The 22,634-nt window shown below is 41.3% G+C and overlaps 1 long non-coding RNA gene across 1 annotated transcript; it reads left to right on the top strand.

Annotated features, from left to right (window-relative positions):
• The first annotated feature begins 588 nt into the window (after positions 1-588).
• LOC135443464 (uncharacterized) lies at positions 589-3,087 on the top strand. The gene is made up of 3 exons (XR_010439028.1): positions 589-638; positions 1,498-1,672; positions 2,949-3,087. It is a non-coding gene; the product is annotated as an uncharacterized LOC135443464 (long non-coding RNA).
• The last annotated feature ends 19,547 nt before the right edge of the window (positions 3,088-22,634 follow it).

Raw genomic sequence — 22,634 nt, 5'->3', positions numbered from 1 at the left:
ACAGTGAGAACACTTAAAAAACCCCCAAAATTAGAAGATTTATTAGTGCCAGAAAGTCTGGAGTGACCTAAGAGCACTACCTGCAATTTCAGGTGAATGAGAATTTATCCTTTCCCAAGTGTGGTGTTTCCTTTGTTGGTATTGGTTGCATTTTAAAAAAGTTAATTTTTAGGGGGTGCTTGGCACTGATATGTAGTAGTCATGTTCAGTCATGCTGCCTAGGTTTAATTCAAATTGAATTTTCTCTAGCTAGTCTTAAGTATTATTATGTGTTTATAGCTCTTCCTATTGCCTGGGCTTAACTCATTTGTTTCCACATCTCTTGGACAAAAGGAATCAGATCCATGCCACATCTCTTCATTGAAACAGCAATCTGTATCCAGTTGTCTATTGTACCTTGTAAGGGCATGGAACATAAGTAAATAAAGGTAGTATAGAAAGAAATCTTATGCCCAAAAGAGTTGCAGCTGAGCCAATTATTAAGGATTAGGAGCAGGCCTGATGTTAACAGGCCAGCTGTAGCCAATCAGAAGAGTGTTATAAGAGAGTGGATTGGTGGGAACTGGAGTCAGTTGGCTGCTGTGAGGACAATGAAGAGTCAGTGCCTAAAGGAGCTGCCTACAAGAAACGTCAAGGAGGTATGAAACTCTAGTAATATGGAACCCTTGCAATGTAATGACAACAGAACTCTTGTACTACAATGACAACAGTACCTCATATTTAATCGCTCATCTAGGGTAAGAGAGAGGGTGTGGAAGGACAGTGTTACTTAGGGGTGAGTGTCCAAAATGAGTCTTTTCTAGCCTTTTCATTTCTTGATTTCCAGATTTCTTCTGCTGTTCAAGCACAACCTTTGTGCTGACGCTGCTGACAGTGTGACCATTCACTGCTCTGACAGGTCCCTTGCTTCCTGGTTACTTCTCTGTGTTCTTTGCTTGTGGAAAAACCCTTCTTTTCATTTGTGAAAAGACATTTCTAGTTGCCTTGCTGTGTTTGGCTGGAATTTGAACAATAATCAAAAAAGTATTTATTCCTTACCCAAGCTTTAATTATGTAGTTAAGAACTGCCTGCCCTGCCCCTGCAAAAAAACCCCAACAAACCCAACCAAAAAACACCACTAATCAAAAACCTGAACCCCCACAAATTCTAAACCCCTTAAACCCAAAGCAGGAAATTTATTTAAACAGTCACCTAAGTTAGGGGAAGATTAGGATAAAGTAGGGGCCAGGTAAAATGTCTGTTTGCTTTGAAGAGAGGTGCTGTGTGGAAGGTCTTGTGGGCTCCATGCAGTGGCAGTTTCTCTGCTGTGTAACCCGGCAGGCTCTGTCACTTGAACAAAATTGACAAGAGCAGTATGTGGAAGAGGTCATGAGATGGGATGTAGCAGGAAGGGCTGCTGCAGTACTTCAGGAAACAGAGGCAGCAGGTCACAGACTGCTGGAACAATTTCTTTGGCTTCCAAATGAACCCTGCTAACATTTCTGTGTCTTTTGCAGAAGATGGATTAGTCTTCAGGCTGGCTGGCTGTAACCCAAGCATTCCAGGCCGAGTGCCCCTGCTATACATCATCTGCAGAGATGTTCAGAAGGTCAATGAGGCAGGCAGCTTGAAACCTGCAGCAGGCTCTCAGGCTGGGACTCCCAAGGATACTTGTTCTGATGTCACATCAGGGTAGGGAAAGCACAGCTCCCTAATGCTCAGGATTGCCTTTGCACGTGGCTAGGGTTAGCAGAACGGTGCTGATTTACAGTACTTGTGGGATCTCAGCACAGCAGTCCTGATGTGCAGGGTCACCGAGACAACCCTTGGGGTGCTTGGAGGTCCTGGAACGTGGCCAGAAGTGTCTGGTGGTTGGACTGTGATCCAGCACAGGAAACATCACCTGTGTGAGGATGGGAGAATCACACAGGGATAAATGGTGAAGAGATAGATTAGTTATGGTGTGAAACACAGGGTTTAGAATCTTGGTACAGGGGGGTGTTAGGGAGACAAGATGGAGGAATTGGGGCGTGTCCTGTCCTTCTTCTTGTCGTCCATCTTCTGCGGTGGTGGTGGCACTTTGAGATTGGTTCTTACTAAAAGTGCACTTGTCAATAAGGGTGAAAGGCATTGGGGGGAAAAGGTAAATATCTTATAAGTAGTTTTGGGTATAAAGATAACTGACTGCCCCGAGGGTACACAGTGTGCTCATGGCTGACGTGCTGTGCAGACCTCTGTCGGGCCGAGAGAAGATATTGTAGATAAAAAATTAATAAACACTGAAGACCGAAAAAACCTGAAGAGTCCTTTTGTCCTTTGGAGCGTGGGCTGCCCCAAGGCTATCCCGAGCCTTTCTAGGCCATCAAAAACAGCCGAGAACAGGACACGTACTTGATAACCTGATGCCCCATAAACTGGAAAAAGGCTTGCATGGAGACAAAACACTACAGACACAAGTTATTTCAGGGGAAATTCTGTTTGGATACATGAGGACAAAAATCATGATGAGGACAGTTAGACATTGGAAGAGGGTGCACAGAGAAGTGGTGGCATCTCCCTCACTACAAGTGAGTTCCGCAAGCTTTGACTTGATGGAGACTTTGGCAACCTAATCTGAAGCCTTGCTTTGAAGGGCAGTAGGATCAGGAGATCTCCTTCATGCCTCGGTTTCTGTATGTTTTGCAGGTGTACCATAATTTCTTTGAAAGATGGACAAAACTTTTGAAAGTAGAAGGAACAGACTAGGAATAAATCAGTGAAATGAAAAGGACAATATTGCTGTGTGGCTATAAGCATGGGATGAACTGTAGGTAAAACCAGACATAACTGCACAGAGCGGGGTTCAGAATTAAATATGACATTTCCCTGGTTGTAATAAAATTATTACCTGAAGTAAAAGCAAAAGCTGCTTGACAGGATCAAGCCTCCTGCATCAGCTAATTAGTCTTTATAATCTTCTGCTCTTTAGATGCTGATTCTGTCATGGTTTATGCTTGCAGTTCCAGCAACACCAGATGAAAACTTGAAGAATGAAAGGAATCCCCAGCAAATAAACTGCTTTCTTCCCATAAAGAGTATGTATCATGGAAGCCACTTTTATACCATTGTTCATGTTGGGTCCTGTATATAAAAATAGAAATCCCATTAATAAAGATAAATAAATGGCATGTTTAACACAATCAAATTAAATGTATAAGTCTTTAGCAAAGATCCTGGTAACAATGTTAATTCATTAAACTACAGGTGGTCTCACCATGAGGACATTATTTGAAAGTGTCACTCATTAATAATCTTTTCCTGTCACTTTTGAATTAAATAATTTATAGGGCTCCTGTGCATTTCCTCTGCTGATTAACCAATTTGCTATTACATACTACTGCAGGAGGTAAAAGTTCTCAATATTATAAAGCCTGATTTCTGATTTACCTGAATTGTATCCTGTTCTTCATGTTTCATATTACCTTGCTAGTAAACTACTGCTGATACAGGCTTAGATTTAGAGCACAAAAACATTTTCATTTTAAAACACAAAAGATTTCAGAATTAATGCTTTCTTCATCTAAGTGACAAATTTTCAGAGGAGGATCTCAGGTAGATTTAAATCTAAGCAACTGCTGTTTAATCCAGTAGATCAATGACAGTTTATTCCTGCTGAGTGGCTGTCCATGGTTAGCTCACAGCTACAGCCACAAGCACAGCATGAGAAAAGAGTGGGAAGTGAGTTGTTAGCGGAGGCCAAAGGCAATTTGTTATTTAAAAGTTCAAATGCATTTGTAATAGCTCTGAAGTTACACCCTGCTCGTGCTGATGGACCTACAGCAGTTTGGAGCTCTAGAGTGAAGTCAATGGCAAAACCACTGTGGGTTTCACCCATGACCTAATCACTGAATTGCAGTTTGAATGGTGCCAGCCATTGTTCTGCTGCTCTCCTCCCAGCTGTTTGTTCCTTTTCCACTTCCATGTGCAGCTGGCTCCAGTTTCTCTTTCCATAGCTTCCTCATGCCAATTTGAGACTCACTGACTGCAGGTCTAAACAACTTCACAGCATCTTCTAAATAAACTGTTTTATTCCACCAGTTCCCCAGGCAGTCTGTTCCAATGCTTTAGAGTCCTTGCTGTGAAAAAAAAAAGTCCCAATATCTAATCTAAACCTTTCCTGTTTCAACTTGGCAATATTTCCTCTTGTCCTATCATGTGTTACCTGGGAGACCCTCACCTGGCTCCAGCCTCTTCCCAGGTAGCTGTAGAGAGCAACAGGGTCCCTTCTGAGCCCCTTTGGCTTCAGCCTAAATACCCCCAGCTCCCCCATCTGCTCCTCATGAGAGCTGTGCTCCAGACCCTTCCCCAGCTCTGCTGCCCCTCTTTGCACCCACTCCAGCATCTCAAATGTTTTCCCTGTAGTGAGAGGCCCAAACTGAGCACAGGATTCAAGGTGTGGCCCCACCACTGCCAAGTACAGGGGGTGAAGATATCCTGACAGGTTACCTGCTTTCTCAGCTCTCACAAACCCTCCTCATGAGAGTTTTAGCTTTCCTGCTTGCCAGGGCCCTGAGCACATTCCCTGATCCAGGGCTGGTGCACCTGAGGGCAGTCCCTAGCCCTGTGGTCATGGAGATGATGTGGCCAGAACTGAACCAAACCTCTCTGGGCATGTCTGACCCTGTTTACACTCACTGGATCTGATCCTGACCCTCACCTGGGGGCTGACATCCTGTTCTGATGTTGGACTATCCCCACGGAGGTGCTGATGCCTGGAGCTGAGGCTACCACTGTGCCCCCTGGCTGCCCTGATCTTGTCTGGGCTTGGACAGGATGGGCTGCCAGGGTCTGTCCTGCTGTGCTGGGGGACTCCCACTGCTTCCCAAGAGAGCCCAGATCTTTCAGTGCCCTGGCAGTCCCCAGCTGTCATCTTCTGTGAGCTACACTGCAGATAAACAGGAGAGGGGACCCATGTACATCAGCCTCCAGGCCCACCTGAACTGTTAGGAGCAGACAGAATACAATACAGAATATTGGTTATTATGCAGCCTGAGCACCTGGACCTTCCTCTTGCCCCTCCAGCCCTGCTGAGCTTGGCAGAGACCCTGAACTACCACTGTCAAACTCATGAGTCCACTCGTGACCGAAAGGAGATGGGGAAAGATCATCCCTGTCACCTCTTTATCAACAGCAATGACACATTGTAGGAAACTGCTGTCTGTCTCCAGCAAGGTGGCAAGAGGCTCATGAATTATTTATAAATTCAATTAGTTGACATGGGCAAAGAGTGGTGAGGGCTGTAAAATAATTACTTATTGATTTCCCTTTTCTTCCTCAAACTGCCTCATGATTTTGGTGTGAGACAGCAAAAGCACAAGGGCTTGGGAGCCTGGTTGCTGTCCCTTCTGGTTACAGTGCAGCTGGCATTACAAATAATGAGTCTTCAGCTCTGGGCATGTCCAAATATTGGTGCTGGCACAACAGACAGAATAACTTTATTTGCTACAGCACAGTTGCTGTTACCTCATTATTTTCTACAGGCATGTTAAGCAACAATCAATAACTCTCTGTCTGCTTATGGCATTTGGAAATCTCTGGGGACTACTTATGACACTCATTTGTTTTTCACACTTGCCATTAAATTGTATTCAAAATGCCCCAGACCTTCAAAAGGTGGCTACATCTTAGCAGCATATTAAAAGGAATTTTTGGTGTGTGTTTAAGAGGCGACTAATTCTTGTGCATATTGGTACTAATAAAAACTTCTACCCAACTTCAGAATATGACAGACTATGACACAAAGAGCAAGGAAGGGCCAGTAGCATACTTTAGGATCATTCAGAATTCCGCATGACTTCAGTAAACTTCTACAGCTGCTTCATTTTTGTTGCAATAGGTAGAGGTTTTGTTGCTGTAGGTAGTTAGCAATGTTGGTTATGATTTTTATCAATCCCTGTGCCATGAGGTCATCATATAGGAGACAGTCTGAGAGTGATGCCTGCTACTTGCTGGTGATGGTAGAGATATCACAAATAATCTTTTGCTGATTTTTCACGATAGGCCACTGCACTTGACTGTGGGAACACTTCACTGAATCCTTTAATTAATGCTTTTGAAATTTAAAGTAAATTGCAAAACAAATAAAGACCAAATGATGAGTTATTTCAAGTAAATCTGAAGTTTAAAGAACATTATTGGAAGAAAAAATCAAATAATCTTGTTATCCTGTTGGAAACTCACATTCCAGGGTAATGGTGTGACTAAGAATTTGCATCATGGCTCAGGACTTCCTGCATTCTGAAGCACAACAGTTCTTGAATTTTTTTAATGTTGTCAAACTGCAAGTTAGAAAATGACATTAGTCATCACAGTACGGTCAGGAAAACGTCAGGTCCACTGAAAATCATTTCTAACCACAGAAGTATATGGAGACATTTCTATCGTAGGACTAGCCTGAGGTGGGCAAAAGTGGATGTGAAAAGCCTTGACATTTAAACCTTGAATCAAAGTTATTCAAGGAAGAGGGGAGCAAGATTTTCTTTAGCTGGTGACTACCGTCTCTTCTACAACCTATTTGCTGGTTACTCAGCTCCTGGATTCCAGTAGCACAGGGATGTTTACTCCTCTGTACTGGTCAAAGAAGTGTCCTGATCAGATTCCTCAGCTTGTTGGAGTAAAAGCCAGCAAGGTGGTTTCTCCCCACTGGCTTTACAGCGCCAGCCATGCCATTTTTCTGGATGCTGTTTTTGGTGTGGTGCAATAATGAATGGCCACCTTGTGTCCTTAGCTCTTGCACCAGCTAACCACTGACAACAACAGGAAAATCAACCTTAGGACCTTCTGTGTTCGGGTGATCTTGATTAGCAATGAAATCCCCACCCCGCCATTCACTCTCTCCCTTCCTTGGGAGAAAGGAGATGGGATGGGGGAGAGGAGGAAAAGTGAAAAAGCTGCTAGGTTGAGATAAATGTAGTTTAGTCAGTGAATGGATGAGAGAGATAGAGAGGGGGGAAAAATATTATGAAGAATAATCACCCAAAAGGTGCCAAGTCAGTCTATGAGCTAGTCTGGAAAGTCAGTCTATGGCTAGTTTGGAAAGTAGCCATTTGAAAACTGGTCTTTCCAGGTTTTATTGCTGAGCATGAAGTTCTATGGTGTGGAAAATCCCTCTGGATAATTCAAGTCAGCTGTCCCAGCTGTTCCACCACCAAGCCTCTTGCTCACCCCCAGCCTGCTCCCAATGGGGCAGAGCCAGAAACAGAGAAAGCACTGCTCAGCAATAGCTCAAAGATGGGTGTGTTACCAACTCTGTTTTAGTCACAAATTCAAACCATGGCAGCATGTGACGTGCTGTGAAGAAAGCTAACTCTATCCCAGACTGACCCAGCAGAACTTCACACCAGCCCTTGCTTGTGAAATGCCTGCACTGAGATTCTGGATCACCTTCAGCTCTCCTGTTCTCATCCTGCAGGGCCAAGTCACAGCCTGACCAGGAGCTGGAGCTTTGGTGGGTCTGGATATGAGCTTCCCAGAAATCATGTTTGTTCCTGCCTTGTCTAGTGACTGTGGTCCTGCTGATGGTGAGTGTCACTGAGAAACAACCCTGGAGAATTTCCAGCATTTCTAGCAGAGCTAGAAAATTACAGAGAAAACAACTGAGCAGAATACTCTAGTTGGAAGCTTCAAACATCAAAAGATACAAACTTACATGATTAGGTTGCCCATAACTGTATGAAGGATTATCACAGTCTTCTTGTTTGCCCTATGACTGTCTTCAGTTTCCGAGTCATGCACCACTTTTACCAAGGGCAACTTGAATTCAAGTATTTTCTTAAGTGCTTGCCTGTGCAACATTAATATTCTCAACAGTTTCTATTTAACATGATGTGTGTAAGCTCTGGAAATTTGCTAGAGGTTTTTACACTTTTTGCTTCTTTCTTTTCAATAAAACGTGTTTTCAGGAAGCAGAATTGAAAAGCATTGTGTTAAGTGGGGTCAGAATGAGAAATGTCAAGATCTTATTAAAAAGCATTCATAGTCTAGCCATTCAGCTCAGCCAGTAGGTCTAATTTTTTTCTTGCAATATGTTTGGGAAGTGAGCTTCTTCAGAAAGTAAATGTTAGCAGGAAATTAGGGGAAGGTTTCCAGCAGTTAAGGACTCTTATGTTCAAGTGTTATTTTGAAAATATTTCTGGTTAAGTGCTAACACATTTTCAAGTGTCATTTAACAGGTGTGATGGCATTTCATGTGGGAGGTGAGCGTACACCAACAACAGCACTACTCCCTCAGCATGACACATATGTTCATTTTGTGTGCTGGAACAGTATGGTTTTATGGGCACCTTGTCAATACCTACATTGGCATAGTTCACAGAGAAATCCTATAGGGATTGTAAATTTAATTACTGTCAGAGTGCTTACAGGCATTTTTGCACATCAAATCAAAATACATAAATAAAAAAGTCAGGCAAACTTTTCAGTAAAGACACTTTCTACCAGCAGTGGCTCCAAGTTCTGCTGCTGACTGCCTGTCAGCTACCCAGTCCCCATCTGTGGATCTGGGTGCAGAGGTAAAGCCCAAGCACACCAGTGGACAGGCCAGTTTTTGCCAAGTTGCAGGAACAAGGTAAACATGGCTGCTGGTGGATATGTTTGGTCTGGAAGGGGAGTTCTGGCTGGCTGAGGGAAAAGGTCAGAGCCTTCAACAAGACTGTCCACCAGGTGCTCTGTGGTGGGTGTTTGACAAAGCCCAGTGTGCCCCTGAGAGGGATTACGTGGCTTTTGGAGCAGAGCTTTCCCTGGGGTCCTTCCTTTGTTTTTCCTGCAGTGGCAAAGGACAATCTTTACATCATTCTGCCCACTACCTTTTTTCCTCAGTCCTTCTTATGTTGACACTATGGCCTTTTTCTTCTTGGCAACTCTTTACTTATGCAGTTTAGCAGCTGGTAGTGGCGAGGTGTGAAAGGTCACAGCAAATACGTAAATTTTACCTTCTTCTATTCTGGCTGTAGGATTTATCCTCTTAGCATTGGCCTCTCTGGAACACCAAAGAGGCAGCAAGTTTATCCATTGACTAGTAAGTACTTATGTACTTTTCTCTGTACCAGAATTCTGCTGCTGTTTAGGTAGTTATAAACCATGACAGGCTTTATTAAGCTACTATAAACACAGCACTTTGAACAAGCAAACCTTTGTAATAGGTAATGCTTCTAGCACACTGTTTAAAGTGATATCAAAAGTGACACTGCATAAATATTTTTCCTCCTCTCTTGCTTCTAAATGTCTGTAATTTTCTGTGAAGTCAGAGTTCTTGAATAAAGACACTGTAAAAATAGAGGTGTTTGCTAACGTTCAAAATTAGGGCTGCACAATGACTGGCAAAATGGGGAACAAATTGTGTTCAGCTTGAACCATGTGCAATTGTCCTCCTCTTCTTTTCATGGAACTGTAAATCCTAAGCATGTGGGTGGCAGTGGCTCCTGTTTAGACCAGTAACTCAAGGGCAAGAGCATTCCCTACCACAAAGTGGGAGATGCTGGGTCAGCTTTAGCCTCTGCAAAGAAGCAGGATTTTGATATCCACATTTCTAAGTGTCTCAGAGATTGTTTTAATGTGTGGATTTTTTAAGGTGGAGATGCAGGTGGGAGATGGTGGGAAGAGAAAAGTTTCCCAGTCACTCTTGTCCCTGTTATCCCCTTGTATGCAAATAATGAAATGCCAACAGGAGACAACTCAGATGCCCTGTCCCTGTTGGGACAACCTGTAACTTGTCTGCCCAGCAGGGAAAACTTCTCCAATCAGGCTGCAGCCTCTGTCTCTCCAATCACTTGCTGCAGAACAGACCAGCCTGAAAGGGGAAAACTGCATGGATATCCCTTGCCTGCTTTTTAGGCCATTTGAGAATAGTGCAGTTGGAGGAGGTTCATGTCCAGTGGTGGCCCTATTAAGGGTAGGAATTTCAAGAAAAAAATCCTCTATGGATAACAAAAAATCCTCTGTGGGCACTCCAGCTACCTCCATTGGGTCGTACAATCCCAGCTGGGAGCTGTACAGGACACTGGGCAAACAGATGCAGAATGTGACTAATGTGCCTCATGTTTAGACTCATTAGAAAGGTGAAAATGGAAAGATTTTTCTTCCTCTGTGAAAAAAAAAATAGTACTAAGCAGTTAAGTTATACTAAGACTTTTCTTGCCTCTTCCATCCTCTATTCCTTTCAAGGGACTCCTCATATTTAGGGCAGTCTCTGAATTCAACTTCTGTCAGACAAAGAAGATAACTGCAAGTTGGATGTTTCATATCCAAAAAAGAATCTTTAGAGATCCCAGTCTAATTGCTTATAGGCTAGTGTGCAACCACTATTAATAATTTTAATTTAAAAAGAAGTTGTGCTGATTGACCTTTTCCCCCTCAGAACTGCCAGTCCTCATGGTATTTTCTGCTGAGAGGTCTCATAGACTTCTGCTTAAAGGGAACACCACACCATTGTATGCAAGGGAAGAAATCCAATGACCTTGAGATCAAGAAAGTATTTTCATCAGTTTGGATGGATTTTGCACAAAGCTCTATGGTAAGTGATGTTTATGTATCACATTTATGGACGTTTCACCCCTTGATTTATGCCTGAAATAAATATGCTTAAACCCTGGCTGTTATAAAGCATGGAAAGTATACCACACTGATTTTCTTCCCTCTTAACATAAATTCTTGCTGGTTATAAGCCTAATGATATCACTGGTACCATACGCATACCTCATTGATGCAGAAGAATGAAGAATTAAACTTATGGACTGATTTATACTAGCTGAGAACAAAACTGGCATGCTTTATTTTAACAGTTCAGATGCAGAAGTTCTCCTCATCTTTAATTAATAAGTCACTTGCATTCAAACATTCGCCAGATGAAGCCCCAGAGGAAAACTTGAATAAATCTGTTATTGTTTCTATATCTTAGATGCATAAACATTTGATGATATAAAATCTTCTGGCAATTAACATTTAATACAGAGAGCATTAGTATATTTTCTTTAAATAAAAAGGATTGCTGTTATCTTTTAAGGATACAGCCATTTAGTTTTCTTTTTCATCATATCCTACCTTATTTCAGGTTATCTTTTCTTACCATTTTTATTTCTACCATGTATTTATTAGCATGAGAATAAACAAGGCATAAATTAAAACATTTCACTTACATTTGCTCAAATAAAAAAGGAATTATAAATATTTATCAGCAAATTTCAGTATCTTGCCAAACAAAAATGTATAAGTCCATTTTTAAAGGGCAAAGTAGTGAAATGCTTGTATAACAGCATAAATGCTGCTGGTCTAAGTCTAGTTTTCATGACTTTATATCTCCAGCTTTGTTTTCCTTCTCTTTGCTCTCCACCCAAGATTTGGTCTCTTTTCTCCATGGTGATCCCCAAATGAACTGTTCTAGAGTGAGATATCCAAAAGAAGCAGGTGTTTTAAGATTCAGGATCTTGGAACTGATGGGCAGCATCAGCAGAGCTCTGTATGCTTGACCTCAGGGCAACAGGGGCTCCTAGCTTGAATTTTGTAGGCATTCAGACAATAATAGTCAGCAAGGACAAATGTATGGAGGGGAGTGGTGTGGAGTGAATAGGCATGCTAAAGGATCTGGGCAAGAAGATTTCAGGAAGCTTCAACCTGATGTGACTCAGAAGATCTCTCAAGGTAAGTTAGGATTCCTGATCAGAAGACAGGAAATATTATCTTAAGAGCCATTCACTGGCTTGTAGTTTCTACATGGCAATGAAAATTTGGGTACCATCCTTCTTTGTAAAACTCAGTTTCTTGTCATTTCTCTGGTAAGCTTTGAAAAATCCTGGTGTTTGGGGTAATTTTAATTGAGCATAATAATAACATTTGAACACATGAACAGAAACTAGCCCCTGTGAGTAAAGGTGTTTGGCTCTGATGTTCAATGAGGCAAAATTTTTTGAAACCTTTGCTTTTTCCTTGTATACTTTGAAAAAGCTGGTGAGTCCTTTTGTAAACATTACATGTCTTAATAGTGGTCAGGGACCCATCAAATAATATGAACAAGTTGCAGACCTAATTTTTTGTAAAGTGCTGTGTGCTGGAGGTTTGTCAATGCCATACTGTTTTTCAAGTATCAGGAAGCATTCTTGAACATCATGATGGGTCAGGAAGAAATGAAAAACTGGGTCTGAATAAGGAGTCAGCTAGGGAGGGAGTCCTAGAGGATTTATTAACTTCAGGGTATGCTGAGTCACTGGCTTGATTTCTGTGAGAACAAAGTCTTCCCAGTATCTTATAAATATCAGCAAGATCAGTGCTGAATGTGCCCAAGGATTCTGGGAACCTTTGCATTTGGGCTGGGAGAAAAACAGCAAGGATTTGCACAGATTGCAACAGATAGGTAAGTTCCTCACCCCTCTAACCCTAGATGGGAAAGCAAAAACCATTAGACCACTAGAAGATGTTACAGACATATTTGAAGTAAAGGTCATTGATTTAATTTATTTCTCTTGGGAACTGAGAGCCCACCCTTTCAGAAGTAGGTACTGCAAAAGTCAGCTTGAGCCTTTCAGGTATAGATCTAGAGCATCATTCTGGGAAAGGTCAGAGCAAGCAACAGTTCCTCTTCTTGAAAGGTATCAAGAAAGAAACAGGCTTCTATTGAAACTTGTTCTGCAAAGTTTTGCCTAGAATTTGAGCAGAGTATGTTCAGATGTAAATGGGAAGCTTTCCTTGTGGGAAAATTCTCATTCTTTCAAGTGTTCTTAGGTATGGTGAGCCAATCTGTTAGACAAGAGTTGTCTAATGATAAAGCACAGCTAAACCATTTTAAAGTGAGAACCTAGTAGTATTACTTACTAAAGTTACATTTATTTTTCCACCAGTAAATGAGTGTGAAACATTTAAAAAAATTTTAAAATATCAGCTAGAGCCATGAAAATTAAGAATAAACAGTGGAAGACATTGTCAGTTTGATGCGGCTGGAAGAGCTCTTTACTCCTGATGTAGACTAAATAAATATTTATTAGTGCAATTCATTAAGTATGAAGTACTTTCTATGTCAGTGGTTACTCTCTTTATTGAGAGTAATAATTCCACTAATGCCATTTTGTAACATTTAAAGCAATGAGTGATATTAAAATGGTAATCTGGAAATGTGCTGACAATTTGGTATAAGCATGTAAAAAAATTTACGAGAATGTGATTCAGAGCTACAAAAATCAGTTCAAGAGAAGTGTATTGTAGCCATGATATTTTCTGAAAAATACTTTCCTTAGCATTTTTTCCTCCTGAGAAGCTAAGGCCTCAGGAACAAAATGTAAACAATGATTGTCTGCTGCTGTGGAATGCAACAGGTGCATCTGTGATTGGTCTCATGTGGTTGTTTCCAATTAATGGCAAATCACAGTCCAGCTGTCCGGACTGTCTCAGTCAGTCACAAGATTTTATTATCATTCTTTTTCTATTCTTAGCTAGCCTTCTGATGAAATAATTTCTTCTATTCTTTTAATATAGTTTTAATATAATATATATGATAAAATAAGAGATCAAGCCTTCTGAAACATGGAGTCAACATTCTTGTGTCTTCCCTCATCCTGGGACCCCTGAAAACACCATCACAGCGTATCTGTCAACCTATAAGTGCTTTTTAATATATAGATTAAGAAATTTTGTACACAATATACAGAACCAAGTATTGTGAACTAGTTGTTAATTAGATTTCTATATTAAATATAAATGATATTCAAGGGCAGATTTAGAATCTTTCAGGGACATAATTTATAGCTGGACACCAGTAGGTTTTGAGTGCATAAGACTTTATTTGCTGGGTAACTGTGGAATCTATTGCAAATCCAAGAATAATTTCAGGAATAGGGTGAAAGAGTCCAACTAACTTATCTTTTACAGATATTTACATCAGATAGAATATTTATATCTGTATCTATAAATATAAATAGAAAATTCTGGCCCAATAATCTTCAATGGTTTTGTTCATCATTAAGGAGGAAAACCACATGCTATCACTGGACTGTTGAGACAGAGAATCCAGCATGTTTTCTATTTGCTTTTCAGACTCAGCATTTTTGGCAATATGGCCCATAAAGACTCTATGATTTGCTGATGATCAGGTTATGTCAAAATTACTAAGAACTATACTGGTTATGACTTTTAACTGGAAGAAGAGAAAGAAATCCATCCAAGCATATTTGCCTGCTAGATGGTCAATCTCTTGTCTCAGTGGAGCTGATTTTAGTAAACCTGAATTTCCCTTTTGTCATATCCTTCTTTTTTCTCTGAGTGAATGTCCAGAGGTGCTGTCAGAGCCTGCCCAAAGGCTGCTGTTCTGGTGCAAGATTTATTCTGGTGGGAACTCATCCACCTGGGAAAACTGCAGCTCTTGAGCCATCATGGTAGAGTTACAGTGACAAGATGATCCTGGCATAGCTGCAGGTGGGCTGATGGAGACTGGTGCAGGTAGAGGAGAGGCTGTCCTGAATCTGGAACAGAAGTAGGTGGCACTTGGACCAGGTATCTTGAGCGAGGCCGGCTTGTGTCTGGTCATTTACATGCTGGCCTCTTCTGTGTCCCCAGGTCTTTGGCACCTTGTTTCATCACTTACAGCTTGTCTGAGGGATTGGGTTAATCCGATCCATTTACTTGGCAATCAGTGGGCACAGGTTCTGAAGGAGCTTTGAGATACCCAAATTCTACAGAATTTCTTTGGAGGTTGGGTGTCTGCCTCCCACAGGCTCTTTTGAATATCACTTCCATAACTTATCAGTCAGATAAAAGGGTGGAGGCAGCAGAGCCCAGAATTGGCTACGAATTCTGGTAATAGCTTAAGTAGCTTCAAGTGAGGTAAATACTAAATATAAATTTCCAGTTTGACACAGAATCCACTGACAGCACCATAATCTCAGATCTTTCCATCATGCATGATCATAAGCACTCACTGGCATGAGGCACCTATCTGTCACATTTATAGTTAGAAGCCGTGGAGGCAGCTGACATCTGACAGAGATGAGGCAGACCTGACAGGCACCCCCATCTTGGCTTGCTGCTCCTCTCCCTTTCATTCCTGTCTTTCAGAGGCTGGTATGGCATCTCCTCCCTATGGCACAGGCTCTGCTTGCCCGCATCTCGCTGCCATGGGATGGAAACATGCCTTTATGGAGTTATTTCACAGCCTCGCTGCTATTCCCATGGCAGCCATCAAGGCACAGGTCTTTGAAATGGGCAAGTAAGTTCTGCCCACATTGTTTGCTCATGGTCAGGGATTTCTCTGTTTTCCCTTTAAGAACTCACCAGAAGGAGATTTTTTCTGAGCACAGGCTTAGGAAAGGAGATTGCTTCAGCCTTGTACATTGACCAGCTCAAAAATGCCATAATCCTTCCAGACCAAGCTTGGTGCCAGATCTCTGCTGTGAGGAACATGCAGTCTCTGAGCTCGTTAGCACTAAAAAATCAGTCCTACATTATTGTAGGAGAAGAATAGCTGAATAATGACTAAAGAAATGTTTTAGACTCTGTTTCTTGTTTCCTTCCTTGAAGAGGATATTTGCCTGCCCTTTTCCTGGCAAAGCTCACCTCTTTCCTCACACTTGTTTACCGCTCAAAGTATCACCTTGGTGGAGGTCATGGTCTATCCACACCCACTCTCATGATTCACACAATTCTCATCAGCAGACAGAGAAAAGAATCAGTCCAGAAGCTGGTGGTATCCTGTTCCCTGAACACAATTAATAGCATTATTAGACTTTCTAACTTTGCTCAACATACGTTTAATATTGTCTATAAAATAACTTCAACAAACCAAGGGAGAACAGTGAATGCAGTCAATGATGGGTGGATGAATGAATGTTCAGATCAACATTCATTATTTCTAAGATGTCCTCTAATTTTTTTGCTAAAATCTGCTGTGAAAATGACTAGGAATTTCTAAGAGTTCATCTCACTCTATTAGACTGGTGTCTAAAGCTGAGAATTGTCAATAAATTTTGTCTTTGATACCTAACAGGCAACTGTCTTATTTATTCTCTGAGCTATGCCATACCCATGACACTTTTATGGTCTTCCCATTGCTGAAACAAGGAAACAGATTCCTCTTATTTTCTTACAGCATAAATCTAAAATTACACTACCATTGAAACCAGTGGCAGAATTTGGCCTGTCAACATTTTGTGAGTTTTAAAATCATCAAGGAATAGAATAGAAGTCTGTTGCCTCCAACTTTAGTGTAGGAACTTTATCTATCAGGCTGCTTCTGTAGCCTACCTTCAGTTGATTGATGTTAGCTTAATAATGATGATCGATTAGATCATCAGTGTCATCCTTAGAAAGAATGTACTTTAGCTAATGACATCAGTTGACTAATAGATTCCTGTTTAAATGTCAAGGGGCCAGAGAAAGACACTCTGCTAAGTACTTACATTATACCTATTGAAAAAAATCACATCGAGTCTACCTTACAAAGGACTTTTGTGCCATAGTTGTAAGTGCCTTGTATTTCCTCTACTACCCACAGGCAAATGCTGCTCTAAGTTACAGCAGTGTAAAGCTGAGGGTTACTCCATTTGTCTTCAAGGTTTGGGTCAGTCTTTCTAGACACCATAAATCACTAAGCTGTCACCTGAATGTTTCTTTCCCTGCTGTTGTTACAGAGGGCACATATCCAGCCCGGAAAGAAGAGGTGTGGAAGCTGGCTCCTTTGTCCACTGTTGCTTCAGGAAAAAAAAAAAATTGGCTTAAGTTTTTCTCTTACAGTCTGCTTGCCTTTGGGTAAATTCAAATTCCCTTCTTCAAATTATATACACTTCCTGTGAGCATTTAGAGACTATCTTCCATCACTGTTGCTGTAAACAAACTGCTTTTCGCCTTCGCCCCAAGCACTAGATTCCAGATGGATTTTACATTAATGCTATGCACAAGTTAATGACTCCAGTCAGCTATATTACGCAATGAAATTTCCAAACATGACTTCCAATTGATTTTAAAATTAGCATTCAAGGAAATAACTTGCTTAATGCAGATTTAGAATAGTAAATATGGAAGGGAATGCCATTCAATCACTGCCTAATTTATGGATTCCTTAAAGAGAGGTACAATTTATGACAAGATATGGCTAATCTTCAGCTAATACCAGGAGGTGGTTGAATGAAGGGCACATTATTCTACGTGCAGATGTGTAATTGCATAGCAGAAGAAAAATTTGTACTTTGAATTTGAAACAAAATCTACAGAACTGTGAGCAAACCACTTTATTTTGATGGTAAGCCTAAAAACTTTTTATGCTGAAATTTAATTAGCAGACAGATTTATTCCTTTTCAGAAAATCACTGCCACTGTAAAAGTAAGGTGTAAAAGCTGATAGAGGCAGCATTGCAAATACATATGTAGATTTCATTGTTCCCAAACATGTATGCATTAAATTTAGTTGCCCACCCGGCAACAGTTGTATTTTTATAACTGGAACTTGAATGTGCTTAAGTGAATGTATTATTTTCACAGCTCTGGCTCACTTGAGTCAAAAAACTTCATCAGAAGTTGACTACAGATGCTTCCTGAGAAAAACAAACAAACCAAAATTACTGAGTGAGGATATTTGCTTCGAGATCATCACAAATTTAATTGCTGCTGACATTCAGTTCGCTTGACCACGTTCCTTCTGGAGCAGGCTGATCCAAGAGGAATGTTGCAGGCAGCGGCAAGGAAAAAGTGAATTAGCAGCGCTGATTCCCCAGGGAGTCAGAGGAGAGGCTTTACCCGAAGAACAATCTTTAAATGCCACTGAGCCCTCAAGGAGGTGGAGCAGGGTGAGAGCTTTGAGGAGGAGAGACACTCTTTCTTCCTTGTTTATCACTGGCCAGGGCAGGGGAGGGAGGAATCCAGGGAAATAAATATGCAGGACAATATTTCATTGTGCCAGCAGAAATCATGAGGCTGAAACACAGAAGACTCTGTGAGAATTCACAGCATTTAATTTTACTTAAATAACCTTTTAATAACTTAAGTTGATAAGGTTATTCAGTGTGGGCTCACCCTGAAAAACTTTTATTGGACTGGACCCTGACCAGCAATGCACCATCTGCTACCTCCTGAATTTACTCCAAGGTTTTTCAGCTGGCATCTTCAGCCCTCAGTCATCCTCCACCACAATGTGCGAGCATTATAGATTGGTGCTAACTTTTCTTTTCTTGCATCAAACTATCTTGCACTGCTGAGAAGGCAAAGACAAAGGCAATGCAGGGCCTAATGCAGCCATGACCTTCCTGGATGCTGAGGAGGATATTTTTTGTGGAGGTGTGTGCTCTGCACGGTGCTATGTAACCTGGAGAGATCTGAGAAAGTTTTGAACGAGCTAGAAAAGCTCATTTCCTCTCCCAGAAAAGCTTAGGTATAGCAGTATGATGCTGAGTAAAAAAGGCTGTGAGAAATTTGTCCTGGGTGTGACTCTGGCAGTAGAAGATGTTTTGCCCCAGGTTTTCAGTGCTACCCACTCCTGGGGGCTCTGGCTCTGATCTGCTCACCCAACTGCCTTGTGCAAGCACTCCCACCTCAGTGAAAATGAGCAAAATAAATCCAAATCTGATGTTTACATTTTTAATTGACTTGGCTAACACGAGCAGCTCTGTGGGCAGCAATAGAGAAGCCATTCCCGTGACCTCCCAGTCTCTGTAAGCTGGACAGTCATGGGAAATGGTGAGCTGTACCCACAGGAATGGGCTGCAAGGAGCTTTGTGCCTCTGGCTCCAGCATCCCCCCACACAGAGACATGCTGTGCTTTCTGTTGGAGAAGGGCTGCAGCTCTCTAAGGATACTTCATGGCAGGCTGGAAGAGTTCAGAGCCATGTTTGTAAGAGTATGACGCATGGTTCGTGTGCGTCTGAGTTCAGTGGACATCGAGCTGAACCCAAATCCTGCTAGCTGTGAATCAAAGATGCTGAGGTTCTCCCCAACACCAAACTGCTAGGAAAAACAGCTAGCCTGTGTACTTGATGCTGCTCAGGCTCTGCTGTGACCCTGTAGAGTTCAGAGAGGAGATAAAATACTGCTATGAAGGTAACAACTCAGTAAGTGATGTGAGTGTGAAATTCAACCAGCTATCATTATGAAAGTGATTACTACATGACTTAAAAGACCTGGCAAAGAGCTGCTCTCTTTGCAATTTCAGGATAAGGAGATGGATTCATTGGCTCATTGCATGCTTAACAGTTTGCTCAATTTCACCTTTAACTTGCCTAGGAAATAAAAACATACCGAGTATGTCTTTTTGCGTGAAGAAAAACAACTTGAAAAGATAATTTCTATTGCTGTCTATCTAACAATCTGTTAATTTAAGTCTTCAAAAGAAAATCATCCATTGCAAGCAATCTAGACCTACAGAACACATAAAGAAGAATTTGACATTCTTAGGTTTATTTTATTAATATTATTATTTTATAATTTTATTTCCCAAGATGAAAAATTAACTCTTAACAGTGGATTTTGCAGGAGCATTATTTTCTGATTTCCTGTTCAATGCCTCATGCTGTGAGTCACAGTGTGCAGTTGCATAGGTCACATCAGACTCCTTTCTTTAAGGAAAACATGATGTCACATGTGCAGCCCAGTGGGATGTGTCAGAGCACATGAGGGGTAATGCCTGAAATGTGACAAAAATAGTTCTCAAATTCACTTAAAATCTGGGGACAAACAGGAAAGTGCTAGACAAAACTGTCACATGATGTTAATAGTACTTATTCTTATGCTTTTCTATAGCATCTTTAATCCTGAAATGGGACCAGCTCTGAATAAAGTAATGATTTTCTGTTTTAGGCATGGTATAACAGGATTTTTTTTCCCTTGAGGAAATAAGAAGTGAAACTGAATCTCTGTTAATGACCTAGGTAGATTTAGTCTAAAATGTAATAACTTGTGAGCTTATGAGACTCTTGGGTTTATGGTTTTCATTTCACTTGATGTAACACCTGGTACTGTCATGCCAGGTTTTGCTCCAGCACTAACATGAAAAGGAAGGAACCACCTATGAATCTCTCTCCTTGAAGATGTTCAAAAGCTGCTTGGAGACATTACTGGGCAATTGACTCTAAGTGGCCCTCCTGAGCAGGGGGCTGGACCAAATGCCATCCAGAGGTCCCTTCCAGCCCCCACCATTCTCTGCTTCTGTGAAATCAGCAGCAGTACACTGACCCACAGCTACAAACATATCCTGAATCTACAGCTATAGACATTTGGAATTTTTTTTAGGTTTAGACTGTTTTGATGACCACCAGCCCTGTGCAATTATTGGGTCAGGTATTAAATAGCTATTACTATGGCTTCCCAAGCATTTTGAGCAATGTGTTTGTCTGCTTGCAGGCTGATTTTCTACAGAGTAGAAGCAGTGACAGGAAAAAGATTTGGGTAAGAATAGACTGACAATAACCATATTTAAATTATTCTCCCTGTGAAACTATGAGCACATGTATATACATGCATTTCATGAATTAATAAAAAATGTGCTTTTATTTTCCTAAGAATAAACACATAGTTCTCCATAATATGCTTTATGCAAGTGGTTGCTGTCATCATCCCAATGAGAGTTTATGGTTAATATTTAATCCCAAAGTTTCTTACAAAAGAAAGGAATCCATTTTACAATATTGCATTCTGATAAATCTTTGACCAGATCTGCTCAAAAGTCTGGACAACGCTTGTCTTTTCTTGAGTCCAGGCCTGCCCTGCTGCATGCATGCTATATATTAGTTTCTGCATGTGGTAATTAATTGTTTCTAATTACTCATCTAGATAAACCACTGCAAGTCTTTTTTCTCTCAGTTGTGTTGCATCAATACAATATTTTTTCCACTGTGACAACAAAATTATGTACTCTGCCCGTGTCGTGAGTCTATCCAACAATACAGCATTATTGTCCTTATATTTAAAAATTCACTCAGGATTTCTAAATATTCCTTAACACAGCAACTCTTAATGGAAACAGTTGTCAGATGAAAATTATTATCTCTAAGTTCTGTGCTTATTAGCATTTAGCAGCCTCTTTGGAGTAATTAATTGTCCTTTCCTATTGAAAATCTTCATTGTTTGGTAAAACTGCCAGGTTTTTTGAAGTGTGGGACCAAAATTCATTTGATCTTGTTGACTTAAAAAAAAAATCTTTAATTTCCTGACTCTTCTCTGAGAACAAGTGTGGTTAAAAAGGGCTGATTGCTCTTTTCTAGTAGTGCCATTGGAGCTATGTTCAGGGAGATGCAAGTCATCATTTCTTCTTCTCCTAAGCTCTTCTAAAATGTCACTCTTGACATGTACTGTATATACACTGAAAAGTGTGCCCAGATCCCAGATCCAGGCTTTTATCCAAACCTCTGGTCTGGCCAAGTTTTTGGGGTTTATTGCACACAATCCACGCACGTTCTTTGCTTCTATTCTGGCGCATTAGTTCAGAGAGAGTTTGGTGCAAAGGAGTTATAGAAGCGCATCCCAGAGCCCTAAATACCCCTTCAGCAGAGCCACTCGAAGGACCAGCTCATGGGAGAACCTGTCTGCCTGTCAGCCACCTCAGCCTGAGCCTGCCTCTGGCGTGTCCCAGGCTGAACTTGGGCGGGCACGTGGGAGGTGGGTGGCTTTCCTGGGCTCCCGCTGCCTCCTGCTTGCTGAGGGAGGAGATGGCATTCTCACTCTGTTTCACTCTTGTACATCCAGGTTGGCTGAAGCTAAATCAGAAAAGGTGCAGGAAGAGAAAGCCAGGGCCCAGCAGGAGGCTGTGGCAGAGCTGGCAGAGAGGCTGGGGATGAGGGTGGCACTGGTCTCCTGTGCTGACTGGGCAGCGCACAGCGAGCGTTGCGTGCTGCATTGGAATTGCTTATGTGTTAACAAATAGATGTGCTCATGCAGCACGGGCTCAGTGGGAAACCACCTGGGCCCGTGCCCAGAGCTGTACCCCAGTTTATAGGAGAGGAAGGACCGGTGCAGGCACATCTGGCCAGGAGGCAGGGAGTTCTGGGGCTACAGACTGAGTCACCATCAGGTTCCCATCTGACCAGTCTGCCTACCATGGGCTCTGTAATTTTATAAAGCCAGGTTACAGAGTCAAGAAAGGTGAAATCCCAAGCAGAATACATTCACTCCTTTTCAGAAGCACATCAGGCTTTGTGAATAATGCTCCATCCCAAAGCCTTGTTTCTGTTTGTTCCCTACTCCTATCTATATATAAAAGAAAGGGGAAGCTAGCTCCTTAAAATATTTATAAAGCATTTTGTGCAACTAGTCTAAGTTCTAAATTTTACTTTCCCCACAAGACATTTTTGGTAATAAATTCACTCTTTTTTTCCTATTTGGGAAGGAAAAAAAAAGTTTATTTTTAACAATTCAGTTCAGAGGAAAAATTATAGCATAGTGAATAGCAAGCAAATTAGCAATTCTCTCTATTATCCAAACCAGCAGGTCTTCTATTAACAAGGGCGATTTGTGGCCTCTGGATTATAAAGTCAATCAGGCAGTTCATTTTTCTTTAATTTCAGGGAATTAACTAATTATAAATGAGTCAAAAGCTGCATGTAGAGCTTGTATTTACCTGTGCTGCGTTGATTTAGCTGATTTAATACAGCTTTCTTACTCTTTATGGTTTATTTTTTGAAGCTGGTGTTGCTGATTTTGTGTAATTTATCCCAGATTA

The sequence above is a fragment of the Zonotrichia leucophrys genome, chromosome 2 (assembly GCF_028769735.1).
Source record: "Zonotrichia leucophrys gambelii isolate GWCS_2022_RI chromosome 2, RI_Zleu_2.0, whole genome shotgun sequence".
NCBI classification, from domain to species: domain Eukaryota; kingdom Metazoa; phylum Chordata; class Aves; order Passeriformes; family Passerellidae; genus Zonotrichia; species Zonotrichia leucophrys.
Note: the sequence above shows the minus strand (reverse complement) of the source record. Positions and strands in the feature narration are given on the sequence as shown.